Source organism: Colletes latitarsis, chromosome 8 (assembly GCF_051014445.1).
Source record: "Colletes latitarsis isolate SP2378_abdomen chromosome 8, iyColLati1, whole genome shotgun sequence".
Classification (NCBI taxonomy): domain Eukaryota; kingdom Metazoa; phylum Arthropoda; class Insecta; order Hymenoptera; family Colletidae; genus Colletes; species Colletes latitarsis.
Genome location: NC_135141.1, coordinates 16,121,080 through 16,138,681, shown reverse-complemented (window position 1 = coordinate 16,138,681; position 17,602 = coordinate 16,121,080). Strand labels below are relative to the sequence as shown.

At 33.7% G+C, this 17,602-nt stretch overlaps 1 protein-coding gene across 11 annotated transcripts in view; it reads left to right on the top strand.

Moving 5' to 3' along the window:
* Sei (potassium voltage-gated channel seizure) overlaps positions 1–17,602 on the top strand; it is a 414,656-nt gene that overhangs the window by 14,804 nt on the left and 382,250 nt on the right. The gene's annotated exons all lie outside the window — the stretch shown is intronic.

The following is a 17,602-nucleotide window of genomic DNA, read 5'->3' as shown; positions in this document are numbered from 1 at the left end:
AGCAGAGCCCGTGGGTACCTACAAAAAAGCATTAAACAATTTTTCTGTAGGACGTCAATAAAAATTATTAAAAATCAAAAACGAATTTTTAAGAAAAATCGACAGGGGGTAGGTGTTGAAATTTTTCGGTCAAAAACAATTTTTTCAAATCGTTCTAAAAAAATTATTTTCGGTTGCGGGGGTCAATTACAATCATTTTTGGTCAATAGACATACCCCCGAGATCCTACCCATTTTCTAAAAAAAAATTCGAAAGGTGTGAGATTTTTCGACAAAATTAAAAAATTTCAAATCATTCTAAAAAACTTATTTTCGGTTGCAAGGGTCAATTACAATCACATTTGGTCATTATACGTACCTCCGAAATCCTACACATTTTCGAGAAAAAAATTCTTTACCGAAAATCTAATTTGAGGCCAGAAATGGTTCCTCGAAATTTCATGCAAATCTTTAAAACGTCATAACTCCTGAACGGATTGGATGATTTTAATGTTTAAAAAAGCAAACTACGCATATTTTGGTGGAGAATATGTACAAATCGCAAAAATATTAGAAAAGTTGATTCTTGACCCCGAAAAACGAGAAAAGCCCCATAAAAATGGTCCAATTTTCAAACAGCCATAACTCCTATAATAGTGAATATATTTCAATGAAACTTTTTTCTGAAGTAGAGCTCATGAGTACCTACAAAAAAATTTTTAGACAACTTTTCTCTAGGGCGTCAAATAAAATCATCAAAAATAAAAAACTAATTTTTAGGAAAAATCGACGGGGAGTAGGTGCCTAAATTTTTCGGCGAAAAAAAAAGATTTCAAATCGTTCTAAAAAAATTATTTTCAGTTACGTGGGTCAAATACAAACATTTTTGGTGTATAGACATACCCTCGAAACCCTGCGCATTTTCGAAAAAAAAATTCGAGAATGTGAGAAATTTGTCGACAAAATTAAAAAAATTCAAATCGTTCTAAAAAAATTATTTTCGGTTGCGGGGGCCAAGTGCAATTATTTTTGGTCATTACACATACCCTCGAAATCCTACCCAGTTTCGAGAAAAAAATTCTTTACCGAAAATCTAATTTGAGGCCAGAAATGGTTCCCCTAAATTTCATGCAAATCATTAAAACGTCATAACTCCTGAACGGATTGGACGATTTTAATGTTTAAAAAATCAAACGACGCGTATTTTAGTGTAGAATAAGTAGAGATTCTAAAAATATACGAAAAGTTGTTCCTCGACCCCCTAAAATGAGAAAAACCTCACAAAAATGGTCCAATTTTTAAACAGCCATAACTTCTATAATAGTGAATATATTTCAATGAAACTTTTTTCTGAAGTAGAACCCATTTGTACCTTCAAAAAAGTATTAAACAATTTTTCTGTAGAATGTCAAACGAAATTATTAAAAATCAAAAACGAATTTTTAAGGAAAATCGACAGGGAGTAGGTGCCTATATTTTTCGGCGAAATTGAAAATTTTCAAATCGTTCTGGAAAAATTATTTTCGATTGTGGAGGTCAATTATAATCATTTTTGGTGAACAGACATACTTCCGAAATCTTACCCACTTTCGAGAAAAAAATTCAGTACTGGCGGAACTTTAAACGTTAATAACTTCTTAACGAATCCACCATCAAGAAATTGGTATTCTTGATTTTTGTCTTATTTTGGCCTCCAGAATCCCCCATTACAATTTTTCCCAGGGGTGGCCGAACACCCTGTATATGCATCTAGAAAATGAAGAAAGGTAGTGCAGTTACGGACACAGAAAAACATTCAGAAAGGCACCCTCAAGCAAGATACCATGTACGGCCCTAAGTGCCGCAGCAATAGTCGGTCCCAACCCTCAAGAGTTTAATTTACGACCTCGTTATATTTTGGCCCGGACTATACCTGTTGTTGGTTATTCTTTGTCGTTCAAAACGTTAGAAAGATCACAAGCTCTTAATATTGACAGACTTTATTGACTTCGATTTTAAATTTTTACGTCGTTATTTCACGCAACGTCTCAGACTGAAACGTTCGTAAACAATTGTCTGGAAGCTGTTGAGGTGTATAAGAAACGTCTGTAAAGGGTCGTTTTAAATGTCTTCTACTTACAAATTGCACAATACTTGCAGGTTTTGCCTTTGCGTAATGTGTACTCGTATTTACTTTCTCTCGGCTGACTCTCGACTGTCTTTTAACGAAATGCATACTCTCGCTCGTTTTTCCATATAAACAAAACGACCCTTTAACATAACTCGAGACTAATTAAGGCTGGGGCTGTCGAATAAATATTTTTATAAGTCAGGTTTCGTGGAGGTTCCTTTCCAACGACAGATGGCCTAGACCGCCAAACGTGAAATCTCGCGATGCTACTACGAATCCCGTAACCAGAACTCGGAAAAACGCCGCCAAAAATAATACAAGCCGAGTCGAAGCAGGAAACATTTACGAAATAATTGCTTTTCCAGTATTCAATACTAGATTTACGGATATTAATTGCACATATTTTCATTAAAACCTGCCACGTTTACGGGTAATTTAAAATGCAGCATTTCTTTTAGGACATATGTTCGTATTGTTGCATTAAAAAAGACAAAAACGAAATGATTGTTCATTGGATACTTCGGTCAATGTTTTCTGCAAAGATGCCTTACAACACCAAAAAAATGTTCGACAATATGGTGCATATTGTGTTAAGAAAAGAATCTACGCAAAAAACCCCATTTTGTGTTATGTAACATCAACCAACTACATAATTAGTATCTACTGTTAAGAGATTTCGTAAATCGACCTTTCTCCGAATAGAACTGTTATCCTGGTGAAACGGCGCGGAAGATACAATGATCCCTCGTTATTGTTCGCTAGCCCAGGTTTGCGACACGAATGTTATCGAAGGAGGTACTATTGAATTGTCGACTATTACTTCTGTTAGGCTTGATCGTGAGGCGAAAGTGAAAAACACTGAGAATGACTGAAACAGAGAGAAACATCCAATGTTTGTTTATTCTACAGATACTAAATTCGTTGAAAAATCAAAGTACATATCTAACTTTTTTAAAAATTGTATGGCTGATTTGTTAACGTTACACCGTTTAACGCATTCACTAATCATCAATTTATTTTGTATCGTATTTTTAATTGTTTAATGCTTATTTTTAAACTTTGTTTTCCATGTTTAGTTTTATCTGTTCCCTTCTCTAAAAAACGATGGGAAAGGGATGAAAAATGAGTCGAAAGTATAAATATGATGGACGAAACTATCTATATGTTATGTTTTAAATGTTTCAAAAATTATAAGAACTTCCTTGGCAGATAAAGCGACTCTTGAATCAGGTGGAATTAGAAAACCACTTTTCTCTTCATATCTACAACAACCACATGTATTATTTGGGACAAAAATATATTTCTCTATACATATATATACAGGGTGTTCGACCATCCCTGGGGAAATTTTAATGAGAGATTCTAGAGGTCAAAATAAGACGAAAATCAAGAATACTAATTTGTTGATGGAGGCTTTGTTAAAAAGTTATTAACGTTTAAAGTTTCGCCGGTACTGAATTTTTTTCTTGAAAGTGAATCGGATTTCGGGGGTAGGTCTATTCACCAAAAATTATTGTAATTGTCTCCCGCAACCGAAAATAATTTTTCCAAAACGATTTGAAAAATTTTGTTTTCGTCAAAAAATTTAGGCACCTACTCCCCGTCGATTTTTCCTAAAAATTAGTTTTTCATTTTTGATAATTTTATTTGACGCCCTAGAGAAAAGTTGTCTAATACTTTTTTGTAGGTATCCATGGGCTCTACTTCAGAAAAAAGTTTCATTGAAATATATTCACTACTGTAGGAGTTATGGCTGTTTGAAAATTGGACCATTTTTATTGGGTTTTTCTCATTTTGCGGAGTCAAGGATCAATTTTTCCAATATTTTTACGATTTGTACATATTCTACACTAAAATGCGCGTAGTTTGCTTTTTCAAACATTAAGATCGTCCCATCTGGTCAGAAGTTACGACGTTTTAAAGATTCGCACGAAATTTCGGGGTAACATTTCTGGCCAGAAATGATATTTTTGGTAAGGAATTTTTTTCTCGAAATTGGTTAGGATTTCGAGGGTATGTCTATTGACCAAAAACAATTGTAATTGTCTCCCGCAACCGAAAATAATTTTTCCAAAACGATTTGAAACTTTTCTATTTCGTCAAAAAATTTAGGCACCTACTCCCCGTCGATTCTTCCTAAAAATTAGTTTTTCATTTTTGATAATTTTATTTGACGCCTTAGAGAAAAGTTGTCTAATACTTTGTTTGTAGGTACTCATGAGATCTACGTTAGAAAAAAGTTTCATTGAAATATATTCACTACTGTAGGAGTTATGGCTGTTTGAAAATTGGACCATTTTTATGGGGTTTTTCTTATTTTCCGGGGTCAAGGAACAACTTCTCGAATATTTTTATACTTGCTACATATTCTACACTAAAATATGCGACGTTTGGCGTTTTGAACATTAAAATCGTCCAATTCATTCAGAAGTTATGACGTTTTAAAGATTCGCACGAAATTTCGGGGTAACATTTCTGGCCAGAAATGATATTTTTGGTAAGGAATTTTTTTCTCGAAATTGGTTAGGATTTCGAGGATATGTCTATTGACCAAAAACGATTGTAATTGACCCCCGCAACCGAAAATAATTTTTCCAAAACGATTTGAAAAATTTTGTTTTCGTCAAAAAATTTACGCACCTACTCCCCGTCGATTTTTCCTAAAAATTAGTTTTTCATTTTTGATAATTTTATTTGACGCCCCAGAGAAAAGTTGTCTAATACTTTTTTGTAGGTACTCATGAGCTCTACTTCAGAAAAAAGTTTCATTGAAATATATTCACTACTGTAGGAGTTATGGCTGTTTGAAAATTGGACCATTTTTATTGGGTTTTTCTCAATTTACGGAGTCAAGGACCAACTTTTCCAATATTTTTAGAATCTCTACATATTCTACACTAAAATACGCGTAGTTTGCTTTTTTAAATATTAAGATCGTCCCATCTGGTCAGAAGTTACGACGTTTTAAAGATTCGCACGAAATTTCGGGGTAACATTTCTGGCCAGAAATGATATTTTTGGTAAGGAATTTTTTTCTCGAAATTGGTTAGGATTCCGAGGGTATGTCTATTGACCAAAAACGATTGTAATTGACCCCCGCAACCGAAAATAATTTTTCCAAAACGATTTGAAACTTTTCTATTTCGTCAAAAAATTTAGACACCTACTCCTCATCAATTTTTCCTAAAAATTAGTTTTTCATTTTTGATAATTTTATTTGACGCCCTAGAGAAAAGTTGTCTAATACTTTTTTGTAGGTACCCATGGGCTCTACTTCAGAAAAAAGTTTCATTGAAATATATTCACTACTTTAGAAGTTATGGCTGTTTGAAAAATTTTGTTTTCGTCAAAAAATTTAGACACCTACTCCCCGTCGATTCTTCCTAAAAATTAGTTTTTCATTTTTGATAATTTTATTTCACGCCCTAGAGAAAAGTTGTCTAATACTTTTTTGTAGGTATCCATGGGCTCTACTTCAGAAAAAAGTTTCATTGAAATATATTCACTACTGTAGGAGTTATGGCTGTTTGAAGATTGGACCATTTTTATTGGGTTTTTCTCAAATTTTCACTTGCTTTCGAGAAAGTATGGCTAGTCTTATGTATGAACATTTAACGACCAGGCTTGCAACGTTCATCTCGTCGATACAATTCCGGAAATTGGTGGGGATCACTCCGCGAACAATATCGAGGGAAATGGCGAACGTTAGCGAGGGACTACTACTGTATTTCGTTCGTGGCGACGCACGAACGACATTGCGGTGCGAGATATCTCGTCCATAGTTACGTAGCGATTTTAAAGGTAATTTCGACTGAACGTATGAACCCATTTTATTACTCTGAAGCACGATAGAATGACGTTTACAATCGCGATCGCTCAGACTTTTCAAAATCTCGCCGTCCGACAGCACTTTTCTCAACTGAGATTGTCCGTAACCTGTGTTTCATTTACTCCTCGAATCCCGTGCTCGCGTATTTATTTCGTTTAAGCTATTTTTAACCGTTTCGAAATATACAGGTGCAATTCGCGCGGTTTCTTTTCCTTTCCTTGAAGTAAGTCGTCAAATTTTCGACATATTCTCTCGTTCTCGCGTTCCGACGCAGATTACGCGATCGAGCTTAACGTCTGCGAGAACTTTGGTAGAATCGAGGGATCCGTGGACGTGGAAATAGAAGCTGAAATTGTTCTAGCTAAATCGGGACCACCCGGTCCGTCAATTTATCGCGGAATCAATTGGCGCCTCTGATTTTTGTTTCTTTTGCGCGGCGACGACGCGCTCCAACATCAGATGAATCGGTTTTGTTTGTTTTGCTGGATAGTTCGAGTGACGGGTAAGAGATCATTAATTTTGGAACGCTTTCCCCCGCCAGGAAAGATTCGCTGGCTTTGAAGATCGCATCGCGCAGTGCGTTGACACGCGTGGAAAAAACGGCAAGTTTTCTGGAAATTTATACGATTGAATAAATGTGAAGGGTGAATTCCTACGCTTTCAGATTGTTTACACTTCCCGAACGATGGTCAACCAATAAAATCGAACTGCGAATTTGGACAACGTTCAGCGGAGTCGAGTTAATTTTATTTATGAACAACCGATAAAAATTTTTAATTTATTCGAATTGTACAATGATATATCAGCCGTTATACGAATGCCATTTTGTCTATCTCTGATCTGTAGAGGTCCTTGATTTGTAGTCCGTGAAGTCCATGCCTTAATTCGGACCCGACTGTCATATCGACTAAACTGTTTAGTCGAGTCGAGTACCATTTTATTACTCCAGTAGAAATTGAGTTTGCTGCGCATACTAGCAATTGAGAATCATTCGATGCCTTCTGCAGTAGCATCTCTCATTTGTGCATTGATTTACCGATAAAATAAACAAAAAGAAAATACGTCTCTGTGTTCATTCTGTCTACAGAGACGGTTTATTGAAAATATGTTTCGTTTGCTACATTCTAAATCGTTGTATTATTCGCGAAAATTCTTTCATTATTATCGTACGAGCATATCGAGTTCTAAATATTATCCATCTGTAACTACTGAATGCCAATTTTAATATCTGGAATTGATATTTACCCAACACGATCGTTCGTATTCGTAAGTGGACATCATTTTATTATCTATTTGCTTTTCTTCTTGATTTTATAAAGCGAAAGTAAATTGGAATTCTGTTATTGCAAATTGCCTGCACAATCGGTACTTTATTTCATTCTTGGATATTACACAGCTTTAATTTCGCTACGATATTATGCGGTATTATTTATATTTTATTCATCTTAAACAAAAATATGTTTCTAAACCGCATCTTCATCAATGTCGATAAGCATAGTAAACTAATCTTTTTTTGTTTCTTTGAAAATTTCGAGTATAATGATTTCTCGTCTTTCTCTGGCCTAAAACAACTTCGTCTAATTTAATTTTAATATAGTTTTCCCTGTAAATAGATAAAAATAAATATTTAGTTTTCATACAGCTTTTTTTTATCAAGAATTAACGCACTTCGACTTAAATTTTTCTTAAATGCATCTTCATCAATGTCGATAAGCATAGTAAATTTCGAGCATAATGATTTCTCGTTTTTCTCTGTCCTAAAACAACTTCATCTAATTTAATTTTAATATAGTTTTCCCTGTAAATAGATAAAAATAAATATTTAGCTTTCATACAGCTTTTTTTTTATCAAGAATTAACGCACTTCGACTTAAATTTTTCTTAAATGCATCTTCATCAATGTCGATAAGTATATTAAAATCTAATCATTTTTTGTTTCTTTGAAAATTTCGAGCATAATAGATAATACAGATAATACAGATTTTCTTTTATCAAGAATTATTCGAACGCACTTCGACTTAAATTTTCTTAAATGCATCTTCATCAATGTCGATAAGCATAGTAAATTTCTAATCTTTTTTCGTTTCTTTGAAAATTTCGAGCATAATGATTTCTCGTCTTCCTCAGGCCTAAAACAACTTCATCTAATTTAATTTTAATTTAGTTTTCCCTGTAAATAGATAAAAATAAATGTTTAGCTTTCATACAGCCATTTTTTTTATCAAGAATTATACGAACGCACTTTGACTTAAATTTTTCTTAAATGCATCTTCATCAATGTCGATAAGTATAGTAAAATTCTAATCATTTTTTGTTTCTTTGAAAATTTCGAGCATAATGATTTTACGTCTTTCTCTGTCCTAAAACAACTTCATCTAATTTCATTTTAATTTAGTTTTCCCTGTAAATAGATAAAAATAAATGTTTAGCTTTCATACAACTTTTTTTTATGAAGAATTAGTCGAACGCACTTTGACTTAAATTTTTCTTAAATGCATCTTCATCAATGTCGATATGCATAGTAAATTTCGAGCATAATGATTTCTCGTCTTTCTCTGGCCTAAAACAACTTCATCTAATTTCATTTTAATTTAGTTTTCCCTGTAAATAGATAAAAATAAATGTTTAGCTTTCATACAGCCATTTTTTTTATCAAGAATTATACGAACGCACTTTGACTTAAATTTTTCTTAAATGCATCTTCATTAATGTCGATAAGCATAGTAAATTTCTAATCTTTCTTCGTTTCTTTGAAAATTTCGAGCATAATGATTTCTCGTCTTTCTCTGTCCTAAAACAACTTCATCTAATTTAATTTTAATATAGTTTTCCCTGTAAATGAATAAAAATAAATGTTTAGCTTTCATACAGCTTTTTTTTATCAAGAATTAGTCAAATCAATGTCGATAAGCATAGTAAATTACTAATCTTTTTTCGTTTCTTTGAAAATTTCAATCCTAATGATTTCTCGTCCTTCTCTGTCCTAAAACAACTTCATCTAATTTAATTTTAATTTAGTTTTCCCTCTAAATGAATAAAAATAAATGTTTAGCTTTCATACAGCTTTTTTTTATCAAGAATTAGTCAAATCAATGTCGATAAGCCTAGTAAATTACTAATCTTTTTTCGTTTCTTTGAAAATTTCGAGCATTAATGATTTCTCGTCTTTCTCTGTCCTAAAACAACTTGATCTAATTTAATTTTAATATAATTTTCCCTGTAAATGAATAAAAATAAATGTTTAGCTTTCATACAACTTTTTTTTTTATTAAGAATTAGTCAAATGCACTTCGACTTAAATTTTTCTTAAATGCATCTTCATCAATGTCGATAAGTATAGTAAATTTCTAATCTTTCTTCGTTTCTTTGAAAATTTCGAGCATAATGATTTCTCGTCTTTCTCTGTCCTAAAACAACTTCATCTAATTTAATTTTAATTTAGTTTTCCCTGTAAATAGATAAAAATAAATATTTAGCTTTCATACAGCTTTTTTTTTATCAAGAATTAGCCAAATCAATGTCGATAAGCATAGTAAATTACTAATCTTTTTTCGTTTCTTTGAAAATTTCGATCATAATGATTTCACGTCTTTTTCTGTCCTAAAACAACTTCATCTAATTTCATTTTAATATAGTTTTCCCTGTAAATGAATAAAAATAAATGTTTAGCTTTCATACAACTTTTTTTTTTATTAAGAATTAGTCAAACGCACTTCGACTTAAATTTTTCTTAAATGCATCTTCATCAATGTCGATAAGTATAGTAAATTTCTAATCTTTCTTCGTTTCTTTGAAAATTTCGAGCATAATGATTTCTCGTCTTTCTCTGTCCTAAAACAACTTCATCTAATTTAATTTTAATTTAGTTTTCCCTGTAAATGAATAAAAATAAATATTTAGCTTTCATACAGCTTTTTTTTATCAAGAATTAGTCAAATCAATGTCGATAAGCATAGTAAATTACTAATCTTTTTCGTTTCTTTGAAAATTTCGATCATAATGATTTCACGTCTTTTTCTGTCCTAAAACAACTTCGTCTAATTTAATTGTAATTTAGTTTTCCCTGTAAATAGATAAAAATAAATATTTGGCTTTCATACAACTTTTTTTTTTGAAGAATTAGTCGAACGCACTTCGACTATTCCGTCTAGTCGTGAAGGAGCGCGCAAGTACGCGTACTTCCATGTAGGTCCACGTCTTTTACCACGTTGACTAAATTGTCGTGTGACAGAAAGTCGATAGTATGCGCTTAGCCTAAATGTCGTCGGGTCGGGCGCAAAATCCGCGTTCACGGCGCGTGATTTAACGTAGACCACATGTGTCGCAGAAATATCTTTCGAAATTGAGTACTGGCCTAGGCACCATTCAAATTAGCGTTATAAATATGCGCGATACGTCGCTGGAACGATTTTCACGCGAGTCTCCCGAATTCTTTCGTCTCGAAAAACAGTGCAGACTTATTTAAGCAACGCGGAAACGATTAATTTGATCACTCGACGGTTAAAGAAATTAAAGAAATTTGAAATGTTTGCGAACGCGACTCGTATTCTGTTGGGTTTGAAATTTTTCGAGCACTTGGTAATTGTAATCGACTAATTAGCCCGTTTTGTGGAATTTTCGTCCATCCGGTGGTTCTCTTTGAGCGTCCAGCTGCGCGGTTTATTATTTTCCATTCTCTCGATGCTCCGCAGTCGATTTACAGCTCTTTGAAGATCCCTCCCTTCGTTCGTGCAGTGCACTTCTCGGTGCATTTGCAACACCACATGGTAACAATCGTTCAAAGCGTTGGTTCGCGCATTGGGGTCATGAAACCAGATGAATCCGCGGCTTTATTGGCGATCAGCTTTGGAAGAATCACCGATAAGCTTATTTTTCTTGAAACGAAAATTTGCTATCGAAGAATACCATCGTACTCGATAGTACGGTCGTTATTCGCGATTCTATGAGATGAAAATAAACCACGTTGAATGTGAAGCTTCCCAGAAATCTCTATTCAGTGATGTCTTGGCGTTCAACGTTCAAATATCAACTCTGCTTCAAAATCGTTACAATTTTCCTCTATTGTTTGCGTCTTGTTCCAAATCATTTCCCCCTTTCTTTCACTAGATACGTTTTATAATAAATATATTATTCGTATAATTTTGCATCGATATACATTACAGATATTTAATAATCTTTATTAAGTTTACAATTTATAAATATATTTAAAACTGATAAAGAATTCTCGAAGAACATTAAAAGAGAGTCAAAATGAAATTAGTCCGGAAATAGGGGAAAATCGTCAAAATTATTCCATTTAAAATATTTTAACTCATACTTCTTATTCGATACTAAATTGCATTCAAATTAATATTGAAAATTTAAGCTTGATTTAGCTTTCGCGCCAATTTTGGACATTACTGTACTCCGCTATTATAGAAAAGTTTTAGTATACAGGGTGTTCGGCCACCCTTGGGAAAAATTTTAATGAGGGATTCTAGAGGCCAAAATAAGACGAAAATCAAGAATACAAATTTGTTGATGGAGGCTTCGTTAAAAAGTTATTAACAATTAAATTCAACAATTTCAAATCGTTCTGAAAAAATTATTTTCAGTTGCAGGGGTCAATTCCAATAATTTTTGGTCATTACATATACCCCCGAAATCCTATCCACTTTCGAGAAAAAAAAGTCGAGAAGGTGTTGAAGTTTTTCGACGAAAAAAAAATTTTTCAAATCGTTCTAAAAAAATTATTTTCGGTTGCGGGGGTCAATTACAATCATTTTTGGTCATTATACGTACCCCCGAAATCCTACCCACTTTCGAGAAAAAAAATTCAAATAGGTGCTGAAATTTTTTTAAAACTCCATAACTTCTGAACGGATTGGACGATTTTAATGTTCAAAAAGCCAAACGCCGCGTATTTTAGTGTAGAATATGTAGCAAGTATAAAAATATTCGAAAAGTTGTTCCTTGACACCGCAAAATGAGAAAAACCCCATAAAAATGGTCCAATCTTCAAACAGCCATAACTCCTATAATAGTGAATATATTTCAATGAAACTTTTTTCTGAAGTAGAGCCCATAGGTACCTACAAAAAAGAATTAGACAACTTTTCTGTAGGGCGTCAAACAAATTTATTAAAAATGAAAAACTCATTTTTGAGGAAAATCGACAGGGGGATAGGTGTCTAAATTTTTCGGCAAAATTGAAAATTTTCAAATCGTTCTGGAAAAATTATTTTCGGTTGCGGGGGTCAATTACAATCATTTTTGGTCATTATACGTACCCTCGAAATCCTACGCACTATCGAGAAAAAAATTCCTTACCGAAAATCTAATTTGGCGCCTAAATTTTTCGACGAAAAAAAGAAATTTCAAAACGTTCTGGAAAAAATATTTTTAGTTGCAGGGGTCAATTACAATAATTTTTGGTCATTAGACATACCCCCGGAATTCTACCCACTTTCGAGAAAAAAATTCGAGAATGTGTGAAATTTTTCGACGGAAAAAAAAAATTCCAAATCGTTTTGTAAAAAATATTTTTAGTTGCAGGGGTCAATTACAATAATTTTTGGTCATTACACATACCCTCGAAATCTTGCGCATTTTCTAGAAAAAAATTCATTATGGGCGGAACTTTAAACGTTAATAATTTTTTAACGAAGCCTCGATCAACAAATTGGTATTCTTGATTTTCGTCTTATTTTGGCCTCTAAAATCCCCAATTAAAATTTTTCCCAGGAGTGGTCGAACACCCTGTATAATAACATTCGTTTGAGTAGAAAATTAGGTCACTTTTTAATTAAAAAAAATTGAAACGATCATCTGGGTAATTATTAACAAGAAATATTGTTAAAAATTGACGCGTGCAGGCACATTCGACATACATTTCGATACGGAGTTTCCATCGGAATCACTTATTGAAGTCTCGCAGAGGTAATCTTTCGTGATACGAATAGATTTCGATTAATCTCGGTTCACCGATGGGATCGATCGACTCGAATGTACGGCCGGTTTAACATGCTGTGACGCAGTCCCTCGAAATATTCCGATGCGTTGAGTTACGAGTCGCGGATCTTAAAACTGTCGTTCTTTCGTAGAACTTCTATTTTCTTCGGCGACACAGGCGCACCGCAAGTGCGTTCTTGGCACGGAAAGCTTGCTGCACACTTGAACGAAGTCCCCGTGGACACCGGTTTAAAGAAACTGCAACACGACGATGACTAACGTTACCGCGGGAGGAAGAAAAAGCAACATGGAAGGAAAGTTACTGGACCCCATTCACATCCCGCGATTCCAATAGCTTCTATGATTGCCAACAGGAGACGCCATTTTTCGTGTTTTCGTTTCTGTTTTCTTCCGTTGCTGTAAACTTCAACCTTTCATGCATACCGTACTAAAATATTCAGCTGGAATTTAAAATACTAAAGACCAAGCTTTCAGTTATCATATCCCAACGATAAGCAACTGATTTTTAAGATGATAGTTGTGATTCTGTTAAGGATAACTGAAATCGATACGGTAGTACGCGATCTACGTACGAAATAAACAGACGCGTGACATCTATTGTTCAAATATATCTACCATGTATGTTTGTATGTATGTATTGTATCAGTAACAAAGTAATTTACTTGTCGTCTAAAATAATAAAAACCTAAAGATAAAAATTAACAGATTCTTTGGCGAAAATTTTTTTCCATAGAAAGGATAATTCGGATCCTTATAGTATATCTATAGTCTAAATTAGAATAACATTTTTATATTTGCCCCGTTTCTTTTGATCGAACCACCCAATTTGAAAAAATACAAATAAATATATATACAATGTCTTAAACGAATGTGTTCGATAGTTTTTTTTTTTAAATTAGACAGACTCTTTAAGTTAGTATTTTAAAGACTACTATTGGGGGAATCCTATAATTCTAAGGGTTCGCGAGGGAATACTTCTAATATCGAAAGGTGCAGATAACTTTTTTGTAAGGGGAGCTTTCCAAAAAGTTGAAAAACCACTGCCTTAAGTAGTGCACCTCAATAATACTCATCGCTACTATGTAAACAACGTGTTAACTGAAACGTGTGAACATCCGTACAAGACGTAATTGCTTTATCAATTTAAGCGTGATAATTCTTTTCATGTTCCAGCGTGTGTGTTTCATGACAGTCCTATTTTTGAACTTCGTTGTTTTTGGGTTGTCCAGTTTTATTCTTGGCAAGGTACCTAACGCGATGCGGTGGATGCATCCAAGGGGTAGGATACGATACTTTAAGGGAGTATTCTACTCCAAAACGCAATTTTTTGATGGTACTTTGAAAGTTTTTGGCGGAAAAGGTAAAATATTCTCGTGTCAAGTTCGAACACATATGTTGTTAGATGTGTGTTTGAAAAATGTGCACAATTTTTTTCATATTAGCAAAGGTCCTTTAAAAAAAGATACCTCCATGGTTGCCACAGTTCTGATTGTTCTGCTCATTGAAAATGGAAAAGTTAAAAAAGTATATTACTCAGTATAAACGTGGTTATAACTGAAACATATTAAAAAATAGGCATTTGGCAACACTTTGAAGTCAAAAAATCCACTCTCTGTGTCTTTTTTTATATTTAATGTGCTAAATAGAATAGCAAAAAACATCGGATTTGGAAAAGTATATTATTCAAACTGAAACATATTAAAAAATAGGCATTTGGCAACACTTTGAAGTCAACAAATCTACCCTCTATGCTTCTTTTTATATTTAATGTGTTAAAAAGCATAGCAAAAAGTATCGAATTTGGAAAATTATAGTTGAGACGATAGAAACACGTGTGCTGAAGATTCCCTTCAAATTTATTACCAGTCAGTACAATAGAACTTGAGATATCATTGCATCCATTTCGGAAAATATGGTTTCGAGAAAATTGCATTCAAAGTTTTACACTACTGTGCATATAACTCCGTTATTTTTCTGAATCATGAATATTATCGAGGATATATACTTTCGGAAAGTAATATAAAAAGTTTAAAGTAGAAATATAAAAATGCTCGTTGTGACTATACAGGGTGTTCGACTACTCCTGGAAAAAATTTTAATGGGAGATTTTGGAGGCCAAAATAAGAGGAAAATCAAGAATATTCATTAAAAAGTTAATAAAAAATTTAAAATCATTTATGGAAAAATTATTTTCGATTGCGGGGGTCAATTACAATCATTTTTGGTGAATAGACACACCCCCGAAATCTTACGTACTTTCGAGAAAAAAATTCTTTACCGAAAATATACTTGATTCCGTATTCTTGATTTTCGTCTAATTTTGGTCTGAAAAATCTCATTAAAATTTTTTTCCAAGGGTGGTCGAACACCCTGTATATTAAGATTATAGTTATTGATAAAATGACGGTGTTAGGCGTAATCGTTTTATGAATTTCAACCGTGAAAACTTTTTTATCGTTTCGTAAATGATAACTGAGGGTACACGAATGGCGAGCGTTTCTGTTTCGATCCTTGAACTACTTTTAATATCTTATCGCAAAACCAGTTAAGAAATTGAGCTGATTATGCGAATTTTTGATAAAAAATTTCTTACCTTTGACTCGTACCTTGTACGCTCGTGTACATACCTATTCAATTCTGACGAACTATTGCGTTCCCATGGTGGCTAGCGAAATTCCGGGCTCTTTCAATTTTTGGTCCCTAAAGCGATGGAAACAAAAAGTGAACAAAAGGCCCGCGCCATAGTTTCACGTGCAAACACGTTAGCCTCGTCCGGGCGACATTGTGATTCAGCTACCCTCTTCGTTGTAGCACAATATCGACAGGTTAGAGGCGTTCCGTCTTTCTTTTTCTCTTTCCTTTGGCCTCCATCGCGGTATCGGGAACCCCTTCTACCTGGGTCACAGTCGGATCACGGGCCAGTTCTATGTTTATATATAGGATGTTTAAACCGAACCGCGTGCGCGGAGTTAACTTTAAAGCGACGACAAGGTCGCTTCCAGCTTGTCACAACACTGCTGGTCGCTAGCGTGACTCCATCGTATTTTCGGGTTTTCGGTAAGACGAATCAACCACTCGTTTGTCGTTCAAGGACGCCCGTAGGGATAAACCGAGTATCGACGACGACGATCTGCCATATGCAAAGTGTAACCCCGGCTGAGTTTAATTGAACTGGACGATCGTTTGTAAATGCGCCGCGAAAGAATTTCGTGGCTGAAAGCGTCTGGAAGATCTCATTGTCAGTTCCAGCGTTGAATCGGAACGCGTAGCACCTTTTGCCGTAGTTGCAACGAAACTCGGAATTCATTGCGAAAGGAAAACATTTATTTTAGCTCTTCGCACTTATTTATTTGTTTTAAAACGTGCGCGTTTAATACATTTTTCGATGCTTTATTTGCGTGAAAAATTTTGTAGAAATTACCAGTTGGATTATAGCTTTGTACACAAAAATTGTTATTTAAATAAAGAATTTTATATAATCAATATGAGATAAATGTCCTTTAATCTGTTACTCGTTTAAGAAAAATTACGGTCTCGATAAAAGCTTATCCGTATAATTGTTCGATGGAATAAATATTGCAAATAAATTGCTGTATTAAGACTTTTTATCGGTAGTATATTATTCGAATAAAATTATAGCGCACTCTGATATTTATAGAATATAAGTTACGCGTAAAACTCCGGAATGAACTAATCTCGTAAGTCGAGGACATATTGTAGTTTAGTTCAGAAAACCTGCTTAGGTTGAAGAGGAAATGCGAAGTGGATTTGAAGATAGGAGAAATTATATACAGTGGGGGACTAAAGTATTCGTACACTTGGAATATAGAAGTAAAAACAACAATATTTTCTATATTGTTAATTATATTCAAACATATGTTACTGTGTATCATACATAACACTTATAACAACAAATGAGTAAAAAAATAAAGGCAATAACATCATTTAGTAACTTAATATGAATTGACATTCACACGACGGTCAGAAATCGCTGGGACAAAAGTATTCATACATTTAATTTTCTAAATTAATATTTTGTAGGATAGCCCTTCTGGCGAATTACTTCTTGTAATCTATTAGGCATTGACAACACTAAACTTTTTACGAAGTCTGGTTCTATATTATTCCATTCTTTTTTTAATATTTCTTTTAAGTGTTCTTTACTTGTTATATCATGTTTTCGTACATTTTTTTCAAGTTTCGCCCATACGTGCTCGATGGGATTTAAATCAGGCGATTGTGGAGGAGTTGTTAACATGTGGGGAGTATTATATAACAACCACTGATGCACTATACAGGGTGTTCGGCCACCCCTGGGAAAAATTTTAATAGAGGATTCTAGAGACCAAAATAAGACGAAAATCAAGAATACCAATTTGTTGATGGTGGCTTCGTTAAGAAGTTATTAACAATTAAATTCAAAAATTTCAAATCGTTCTGGAAAAATTATTTTTTGTTGCAGGGGTCAATTATAAGTATTTTTGGTGAATACACATACCCCCGAAATCCTACCCATTTTCTAGAAAAAAATTCAAGAAGGTGTGAAATTTTACGACGGAAAAAAAAATTTTTCAAATCGTTCTAAAAAAATTATTTTCGAATCTCGGAGTCAATTACAATCATTTTTGGTGAATATACATACCCCCAAAATCCTACTCAGTTTCGAGAAAAAAATTCCTTACCAAAAATATAATTTCTGGTCAGAAATGTCTTCCCGAATTTCCATACGAATCT